Consider the following 10665-nt stretch of genomic DNA (forward strand, 5'->3'; position numbering starts at 1 on the left):
CCATCCTAAAATTAGCCCTCTGAATCTGGATATGACCCAGTGATGCCACATGTCCCCTATGCCTGGCACACATCCTCTATGGCTGGCACACAGCCCACTGTGGCTGGCACACGGCCCACTGTGGCGGCACACGGCCCACTGTGGCGGCACACGGCCCACTGTGGCGGCACACGGCCCCATGTGGCTGCACACGGCCCCATGTGGCTGCACACGGCCCCATGTGGCTGCACACGGCCCCATGTGGCTGCACACGGCCCCATGTGGCTGCACACGGCCCACTATTGCTGGCACATGGCCCCATGTGGCGGCACACGGCCCCATGTGGCGGCACACGGCCCCATGTGGCGGCACACAGCCCCATGTGGCGGCACATGGCCCACTATTGCTGGCACATGGCCTCATGTGGCTGCACACGGCCCACTATTGCTGGCACATGGCCCCATGTGGCTGCACACGGCCCCATGTGGCTGCACACGGCCCCATGTGGCTGCACACAGCCCACTATTGCTGGCACATGGCCCCATGTGGCGGCACACGGCCCCATGTGGCTGCACACAGCCCAGTATTGCTGGCACATGGCCCCATGTGGCGGCACCCGGCCCCATGTGGCGGCACACGGCCCCATGTGGCGGCACACGGCCCCATGTGGCGGCACACGGCCCCATGTGGCGGCACACAGCCCACTACTGCTGGCACATGGCCCCATGTGGCGGCACATGGCCCCATGTGGCGGCACACGGCCCCATGTGGCGGCACACGGCCCCATGTGGCTGCACACAGCCCACTATTGCTGGCACATGGCCCCATGTGGCTGCACACAGCCCACTATTGCTGGCACATGGCCCCATGTGGCGGCACACGGCCCCATGTAGCGGCACATCGCCCACTATTGCTGGCACATGGCCCACTATTGCTGGCACACAGCTCCCTGTGTTATATATCGCCCCATGCTGCTGCTTTTAGGAAAATAAACTTTCCTTACCTTCTCCAGCATTGTCCTGTCTGTGTCCCCCTCCTCGGGGTTGATCTCCGGCCTCCTGCATTTCCTGGTTCTCGGCCGGTCATGTGATCGGCACGGCAGAGTGAAATCTCTTGTGCCTTATCACAGCAGCAGGAGGGAGGCCTGGCAGACACGCTGGAGGAGGTGAGTAAAAAGTTTATTATTTTACTGTTTGCAGCAGCATAGGGGACATAGCTAACACGGGGGAGGGGGCATGTGCAATCAAAGAAGGGGCAGGCAGATATAATATACACTGCTGCCCCAGCCTATCGCCGCGGTGCACTTTCAGCACCATGGTGGTGGACAGCAGCTGTGCATATTATATGAGCGGGTGCAGGAGATCAAAGTCTGCTGCTCCCAGCTTTCACAAGTCCCCCAGCAGAGCTCCAGAGCTGCCCGCACCTCCCCTGGACTCTGTAGTGTGTGTATATATATATATATATATACACCCCCCTCCCCCCCGTATATTCGGATTATAAGACGCACCCCCTACTTTCCCCCAAAATTTGGGGGAACAAAAGTGCGTCTTATAAAGCGAAAAATACGGTATCTAGGATTCTATCTATCTATGATTCTATCTATCTATCTATCTATGATTCTATCTATCTATCTAGGATTCTATCTATCTATCTAGGATTCTATCTATCTATCTAGGATTCTATCTATCTATCTAGGATTCTATCTATCTATCTATTTAGGATTCTATCTATCTATGATTCTATCTATCATGTATGTATCTATATATTATCTGTCATGTATCTATATATCCCTCTATCATCCATCCATCCCTCTATCATCCATCCATCCCTCTATCATCCATCCATCCCTCTATCATCCATCCATCCCTCTATCATCCATTCATCCCTCTATCATCCATCCATCCCTCTATTCCTTCCTCTATCCCTCCATTCATCCCTCTATCATCCATTCATCCCTCCCTCTATCCCTCCATTCATCCCTCTATCATCCATTCATCCCTCCCTCTATCCCTCCATTCACCCATCCCTCCATCCATCCATCTTTGCAGCTGAATAATCTGCTTCTGGTGTCTCACCTGCAGTATAGAGGTCAAGATAACAAAATCTTCCCATGGGTTTCAATACAGGCAGTAGCTCAGTGGTAGAGCTGCTGCCTTTGAATGAACTCACAGTTCCCCGGGTTCCCGGCTGCCCTGAAAATCCAGAGCTGATGATAATTTAATTTAATTATTCACTGCACTGAGGGGAGGAGCCGGGACATCGCCTGTGGAGAAGTATATTACTATAAGTGGATCTGAAAGAAAATCATAATTGTAAGTGGTGAAGAGGATCTGGGCCACAGTATAATAAAGTAAGTGAAGGACAGGGACACAAGTGAACAGAAGAGTAGAATATATTTCTTTATATTTATCTCCACTCAATGTAAAAAGTGAATTGTGGAAAAAATGAAATTAAAATATAAGAATCTTTACATGCAGGAAAGGTAGAACCGTGAAAGAAAAACCATGAAATAGGAGAAGGGAGCCTGTGCAAAACAAAATTTGTTAGGCTGGATCAACTGCACATGCTCCCAAAGGTAACATTAGGGTAAGAGTGTGAGAAAAAACCTCATAGTGTATGTTCCTAAAGGTAACATCAGGGCAAGAGCATGGGAAAAAAACTCACATCGCATGCTCCCAAAGGTAACATCAGGGCAAGAGCGTAGCAAAAATTTACAGCGCATGCTCCCAAAGGTAACATCAGGACAAGATCATAGGAAAAAAAAAACTGACAGCGCATGCTCCCAAAGGTATCAAGAGGGCAAAGGTGTGGGAAAAAACTCAGCTCATGCTCAATAGGTAATAAGAGGGCAAAGGTGTGGGAAAAAATTCAGAGCGCATGCTCCCAAAAGTAACAGCAGGGTAAAAGTGTGGGAAAAAAAGACACCGCGCATGCTCCAAAAGGTAACATTAGGGCAAGAGTGCGAAAAAAAAAAACAACTTATAGCACATGCTCCCAAAGGTAACATCAGGGCAAGAGCATGAGAAAATCTCACAGAGCATGCTCCCAAAGGTAACAAAAGTGTAAAAGTGTGGAGAAAAACACTCACAGCACATGCTTCCAAAGGTAGCATCAGGGCAAGAGCGTGGGAAAATCTCACAGCATGCTCCCAAAGGTAACAAGTGTAAAAGTGTGGAGAAAAACACTCACAGCATGCTCCCAAAGGCAACATCAGGGCAAGAGCGTAGGAAAATCTCACAGCATGCTCCCAAAGGTAACATCAGGGCAAGAGCGTGGGAAAATCTCACAGCGCATGCCCCCAAAAGGTGACATCAGGGCAAGAGAATGGGAAAAAACTCACAGTGCATGCTTCCAAAGGTAACATCAGGGCAAGAGCGTGGGAAAATCTCACAGCATGCTCCCAAAGGTGACATCAGGGCAAGAGCGTGGGAAAAAACTGAGGAGAGCAAGTTACGAAATATCATCTCTGGGGAGCGCATGGATTATCCAATATCACCTCAGTGGGAGCACGGATTACCTGACAAGCACCTCGGGGGAGGGGGATGCACGCATTACCCGACAATCACCTCGAGGGAAGGGGCGCACGCATTACCAGACAAACCCCTTGGGGGGGCACACATATTATCCGACATCACCTCTGTGGGGAGCACAGATTACCTGACAAGCACCTCGGGGGAGGGGGATGCACGCATTACCCGACAATCACCTCGAGGGAAGGGGCGCACGCATTACCAGACAAACCCCTTGGGGGGGCACACATATTATCCGACATCACCTCTGTGGGGAGCACGGATTACCTGGCATTACCTCTGTGGGGAGGACAGATTACCTGACATCACCTTGGGTGGGGGGCGCATGGATTACCTGACATCACCTTGGGGGAACGCATGGATTACCTGACATCACCTTGGATGGGGGCGCGCATGTACTACCTGACATCACCATCAACCTAACACTCAACTACTCTGCACTGAAATCAACTTTTTGGACACCATTATTAAACTAAGGAACAATGAAGTAGAGACATCCCTGTACATGAAGCCAATTGACCGTCCAACATACCTGAAATGGGACAGTTTTCATCCAAAACACAGAAAAAACTCTATAGTGTACAGTCAGGCCATCAGGTACAATCGGATATGTTCCAACACTACAGATAGAGACAATCACCTTGAGGGCATCAGAAAGACCTTTTTGAATCAAGGCTACCACCCAAGAACAATTTAAAACCAGATTACAAGAGCCACCAGAATATCAAGAAACCATCTCCTACATTATACAACTAAAGAAGAAAACAACCGGGTCCCTCTTGTAGTCACCTACAATCCACATCTGGAGGTGTTAAGATGAGCTGTACGGAAACTACAACCATTACTGCAAAAAGATCACCGATTAAAATCTATTTTTCCAGACCCCCCACTTCTGTGTTTAAGGCAGCCCCCGAATCTAAGAAGCATCATTGTCAGAAGCTCCCTGTCCTCTCCAACAACAACAAGAACAATTACCTGCAACCAGAAAAAATGTAAGACCTGTCCATTTATATTGACAACGGACAAGATAAAGATTCCCAGATCACATCAGGACTACAAGATCCCAGGTACCGTCAGCTGCACCACAACTAATGTGGTGTACTTAATTATATGTACCAAATGTCCAACTGGGGGTCTGTATGTAGGGGAGACAGGACAACAGCTCAGGACAAGGATGAATTCTCACCGCCACACAATTAGAGAAAAAAGGATGGATCTACCTGTGGCCAAACATTTTTGCAACCCCGACCACAGCATCATGGACATGAAATTGCTGGCATTGAAAGGAAATATCAAGTCCCAGAGAGATAGGAGACTATGGGAGTACAAACGTATGATGACCTTTGACACATTCAGAGCAGGAATGAATGTGTCACATGGATTCATGTCTTTTTACATCAATTAAGAAATGTGCTCCTCAGACCATCCGGGGGCATCACAGCCTGGACCAGACCCTTATCAGAGGACAATAAAACTTTTCCACTCCTTATCTATGAACTGCAGCAATATTTATGGCCACAAGTTTGTCCTCTTGCCATAGTGATAGTTCTGCTTCACATAATCTTTTTACTTTTCCATTCTTTGTCCTGTTGTAGATAAATATGTGACTCTTTTGTGTTATACTGAGCCTGATGAAGAGACCTGAGTAGTCTCGAAAGCTTGCTATTACCATCTTTTCAATTAGCCATTAAAAGGTATTAACCACCGAGGACTCTCTTTTTTTTTTTCTTTTAAACAATTTTTTATCACCTCTGGGAACGCATGTATTACCTGACATCACCTGTGGGGGCGCATGTATTACCAGACATCACCTCTGGGGGCGCATGTATTACCTGACATCACCTCTGGGGGCGCTTGTATTACCAGACATCACCTCTGGGGGCGCTTGTATTACCAGACATCACCTCTGGGGGCGCATGTATTACGTGACATCACCTCTGGGGGCGCATGTATTACGTGACATCACCTGTGGGGGCGCATGTATTACCAGACATCACCTGTGGGGGCGCGTGTATTACCAGACATCACCTCTGGGGGCGCATGTATTACGTGACATCACCTCTGGGGGCGCATGTATTACGTGACATCACCTCTGGGGGCGCATGTATTACGTGACATCACCTCTGGGGGCGCTTGTATTACCAGACATCACCTCTGGGGGCGCATGTATTACGTGACATCACCTCTGGGGGTGCATGTATTACCTGAAATCACCTCTGTGGGCGCATGTATTACCAGACATCACCTGTGGGGGCGCATGTATTACCAGACATCACCTCTGGGGGCGCTTGTATTACCAGACATCACCTCTGGGGGCGCATGTATTACGTGACATCACCTCTGGGGGTGCATGTATTACCTGAAATCACCTCTGTGGGCGCATGTATTACCAGACATCACTTGTGGGGGCGCATGTATTACCAGACATCACCTCTGGGGGCGCATGTATTACGTGACATCACCTCTGGGGGCGCATGTATTACGTGACATCACCTCTGGGGGCGCATGTATTACGTGACATCACCTCTGGGGGCGCTTGTATTACCAGACATCACCTCTGGGGGCGCATGTATTACGTGACATCACCTCTGGGGGTGCATGTATTACCTGACATCACCTCTGTGGGCGCATGTATTACCTGAAATCACCTATGGGGGTGCATGTATTACCAGACATCACCTCTGGGGGCGCATGTATTACCTGACATCACCTCTGGGGGTGCATGTATTACCTGACATCACCTCTGGGGGCGCATGTATTACCTGAAATCACCTATGGGGGTGCATGTATTACCTGACATCACCTCTGGGGGCGCATGTATTACCTGACATCACCTCTGGGGGCGCATGTATTACCTGACATCACCTCTGGGGGCGCATGTATTACATGTATTATTATTATTTATTATTATAGCACCATTTATTCCATGGCGCTTTTCAGTGAAAGAGGGTATACGTATAACAATCATTAACAGTACAAAACAGACTGGTATAGGAGGAGAGAGGACCCTGCCCGCGAGGGCTCACAGTCTACAGGGAATGGGTGATGGTACAATAGGTGAGGACAGAGCTGGTTGAGCAGTGGTGTGCTGGACTGAGGGTTATTGTAGGTTGTAGGCTTGTTGGAAGAGTTGGGTCTTGAGTCTGATATGCTGTGGTAGAGCGTTCCAGAGTATGGGGTAGGCACGGGAGAAATCTTGTACGCGATTATGGGAAGAGGAGATAAGAGAGGAGTAGAGAAGGAGATCTTGTGAGGATCTGAGGTTGCGTGCAGGTAGGTATCGGGAAACTAGGTCACAGATGTAGGGGGGAGACAGGTTGTGGATGGCTTTGTATGTCATGGTTAATGTTTTGAACTGGAGTTGTTGGGCGATGGGAAGCCAGTGAAGGGATTGGCAGAGTGGAGAGGCTGGGGAATAGCGAGGGGAGAGGTGGATTAAGCGGGCCGCAGAGTTTGGGATAGATTGGAGGGGTGCAAGAGTATTGGAAGGGAGGCCAGAGAGCAGGAGGTTGCAGTAGTCGAGGCGGGAGATGATGAGGGCATGCACTAATACCTGACCACCTCTAGGAACGCATGTATCACATGTATTACCTGACATCACCTCTGAGGGCGCATGTATTACCCGATATCACCTCTGGGGGCACATGTATTACCCGATAGCACGTCTAGGGGCGCATGTATTACCTGACATCACCTCTGGGGGCGCATGTATTAAATGTATTACCGGACATCACCTCTGGGGGGCGCATGTATTACCCGATATCACCTCTGGGGGGCGCATGTATTACCCGATATCACCTCTGGGGGCGCATGTATTACCCGATATCACCTCTGGGGGCGCATGTATTAACCCCTTAACGACCTTGGACGTACTGAGTACGTCATGGTCACATGGTGCTAAACGACCCATGACGTACTCAGTACGTCCTGGCGAAATCGCGGTCCCGGAGCCCCGGGGAGTGAAATTTGTTTACCTAAACGGTGGATTCGGGAAGGAGGGGACCTCTGCCTGACCTCAGGAGGGGTGGTGCCTCCTCCCCGAACCTACAGAGGCTGTGATTGGCTGACGAACGCCGCTCAGCCAATTACAGTCACTGTAATGTGTCAGCCATTGAAAATGGCTAACACATTGCAATCCAGCCATAATCAGTGCTGCTGTAGCACTGATGACTGGCTGGAGCTGGGTGAACTTTGTTTCACCCGCCCCCAGCTCTGATTGGAGAGACCGGCCTTGTGACCGATCTCTCCCAATCACTGTGGATCTTGTGCCGGTGACCTGTATGTGACCGCGACCCTCAGCTTCACTCCGTCCGTGAAAGCTGATGAGAGCGGTCGCTGCAGGTGCCCATCGGTAAGTTATAGCACCCCCCCCCCCCGATCCACCGCTGCTCCCCGCCGAGATCCCCCGCCGCTCCCCGCCGAGATCCCCCGCCGCTCCCCGCCGAGATCCCCCGCCGCGATCCACCGCCGCTCCCCGCCGAGATCCACCGCCGCTCCCCGCCGAGATCCACCGCCGCTCCCCGCCGAGATCCACCGCCGCTCCCCGCCGAGATCCACCGCCGCTCCCCGCCGAGATTCACCGCCGCTCCCCGCCGAGATCCACCGCCGCTCCCCGCGCCGAGATCCACCGCCGCTCCCCGCCGAGATCCACCGCCGCTCCCCGCCGAGATCCACCGCCGCTCCCCGCCGAGATCCACCGCCGCTCCCCGCCGATCCACCGCTGCTGTCCCTGCCCGCCACGCCGCTTTACACGCCGCTGTCCGTGCCCGCCGATCCACCGCTGCTGCCCGCCACGCCGCTGTTCCCGCCGCTGTCCCTGCCCGCCACGCCGCTGTTCCCGCCGCTGTCCCTGCCCGCCGATCCACCGCTGCTGCCCGCCACGCCGCTGTCCCTGGCCGCCACGCCGCTTTACACGCCGCTGTCCCTGCCGCCACCGTCCCCTTTCAGTCGCACCCACCTTTTTCAGCCGCCGCTGCACCCGATCGGCCGCCGCCTCCATCGGCTGCCACTGCACCTAATCGGCTCCCCCCCTCCATGTGCTGCCTTCCCTCCCCCCCTTTCCTCCCCCCCTCCATGTGCTGCCTTCCCCCCTCCATGTGCTGCCTTCCCCCCCTCCATGTGCTGCCTTCCCCCCCTCCATGTGCTGCCTTCCCCCCCCCTCCATGTGCTGCCTCCCCCCATGTGCTGCCTCCCCCCCCATGTGCTGCCTCCCCCCCCATGTGCTGCCTCCCCCCCCATGTGCTGCCTCCCCCCCCATGTGCTGCCTCCCCCCATGTGCTGCCTCCCCCCCATGTGCTGCCTCCCCCCCATGTGCTGCCTCCCCCCCATGTGCTGCCTCCCCCCCCATGTGCTGCCTCCCCCCCCATGTGCTGCCTCCCCCCTCCCTCCATGTGCTGCCTCCACTCCATGTGCTGCCTCCCCCCTCCCATCAGACTCTGCCCCCCTCCCTGATCTGCTGCCTGCTCTCTCCCATCCTTTTCACCCTCCTTCATCTGCTGCCTCTTCTGTCTGCTGTGATCCTGCTGCCTAGATCCATCCTGTAAGGTAGGTATCCCCATCTCACCCCCCCCATCCTCTGCCGCTCCTCCATCCGCTGCGCCCTTTCCCATCTTCCATCCGCTGCGCCCTTTCTCATCTGCCGCCCCGCCCTCTCGCATCGCATTATCCAGCGCAGTTGCTCGCTTCCAGACTGCAGTGGATGATGCGATACGAGACTCGTGCATTGCTCTCACGTTTGGCACTGGTCTTAGTGGCAGGCGCTCTTTTTTTTTTTTTTTTTTTTACTGATGTCTGTATTTTTTATTTCGCCAAACTAATTTTTTTTGTATGGGGGGGGGGGGCTAGTTTCCAAAATGGGATCACATGTGGGGGGGCTCCATTGTTTAGGCACCTCAGGGGGGTCTCCAAATGAAACATGGCGTCTGCTAATAATTCCAATCAATTTTACTGTGAAATGGCGCTCCTTCTCTTCTGAGCCCCGCCGTACGCCCAAACAATTGATTTCCACCACATATGAGGTACCTGTGTACTCAGGAGAAATTGCACAATACATTTTATGGTGCATTTTTTCCTGATACCCTTGTGGAAAAAAAAGCTACCTGTTTGAAAAAACAATTTTGTGGTAAAAAAAAGAATAAAATATTTTCACGGCTGAACATTACAAACGTTTGAGAAGCCTCCAGGGGTTCAAAGTGCTCACTAAACAGCTAGATAAATTCCATGAGGGGTCTAGTTTCCAAAATGGGGTCAATTGTGGGGGAGCTCCATTGTTTAGGCACTTCAGGGGGGTCTCCAAATGAAACATGGCGTCCGCTAATAATTCCAACCAATTTTGCTGTGAAATGGCGCTCCTTGCCTTCCGAGTCCTGCCGTGCGCCCAAACATTTGATTTCCACCACATATAGGGTATCTGCGTACTCAGGAGAAAATGCACCATAAATTTTATGGTGCATTTTTTCCTGATACCCTTGTGATAAAAAAAAGCTACCTGGTTGAAGCAACAGTTTTGTGGTAAAAAAAATTTTTTTTCTTTTCACGGCTCAACGTTATAAACTTCTGTGAAGCCCCCAGGGGTTCAAAGTGCACATCAAACATCTAGAAAAAATATTTGAGGGCTCTAGTTTCCAAAATGGGGTCATTTGTGGGGGAGCTCCATTGTTTAGGCACCTCAGGGGGTCTTCAAACCCGACATGGCGTCCGCTAATGAGTGCAGCTAATTTTGCACTCAAAAATTCAAATGGCGCTCCTTGCCTTCCGAGTCCTGCCATGTGCCCAAACATTTGATTTCCACCACATATGGGGTATCTGCGTACTCAGGAGAAAATGCACAATACATTTTATGATGCATTTTTCCTGATACCCTTGTGAAAATACTAATTTTTATGGCTAAAGTAACATTTTTGTGTTAAAAAAGTAAAATTTTCATTTTTTCGTCTACATTGCTTTGGTTGCTGTGAAACTCCTAAAGGGTTAATAAACTTCTTGGATGTGGTTTTGAGCAGAGTGAGGGGTGCAGATTTTAGAATGGGGTCACTTTTGGGTATTTTCTTTCGCCTAGGTTTCTCAAATCACTCCAAATGTGATGTGGTACCTAAAAAATTTTTTTTTGTAAATTTTGTTGGAAAAATGAGAAATTGGTGATAAACTTTGAACCCTT

This window comes from Anomaloglossus baeobatrachus, chromosome 8 (genome assembly GCF_048569485.1).
Source record: "Anomaloglossus baeobatrachus isolate aAnoBae1 chromosome 8, aAnoBae1.hap1, whole genome shotgun sequence".
In the NCBI taxonomy this organism is placed as follows: Eukaryota; Metazoa; Chordata; class Amphibia; order Anura; family Aromobatidae; genus Anomaloglossus; species Anomaloglossus baeobatrachus.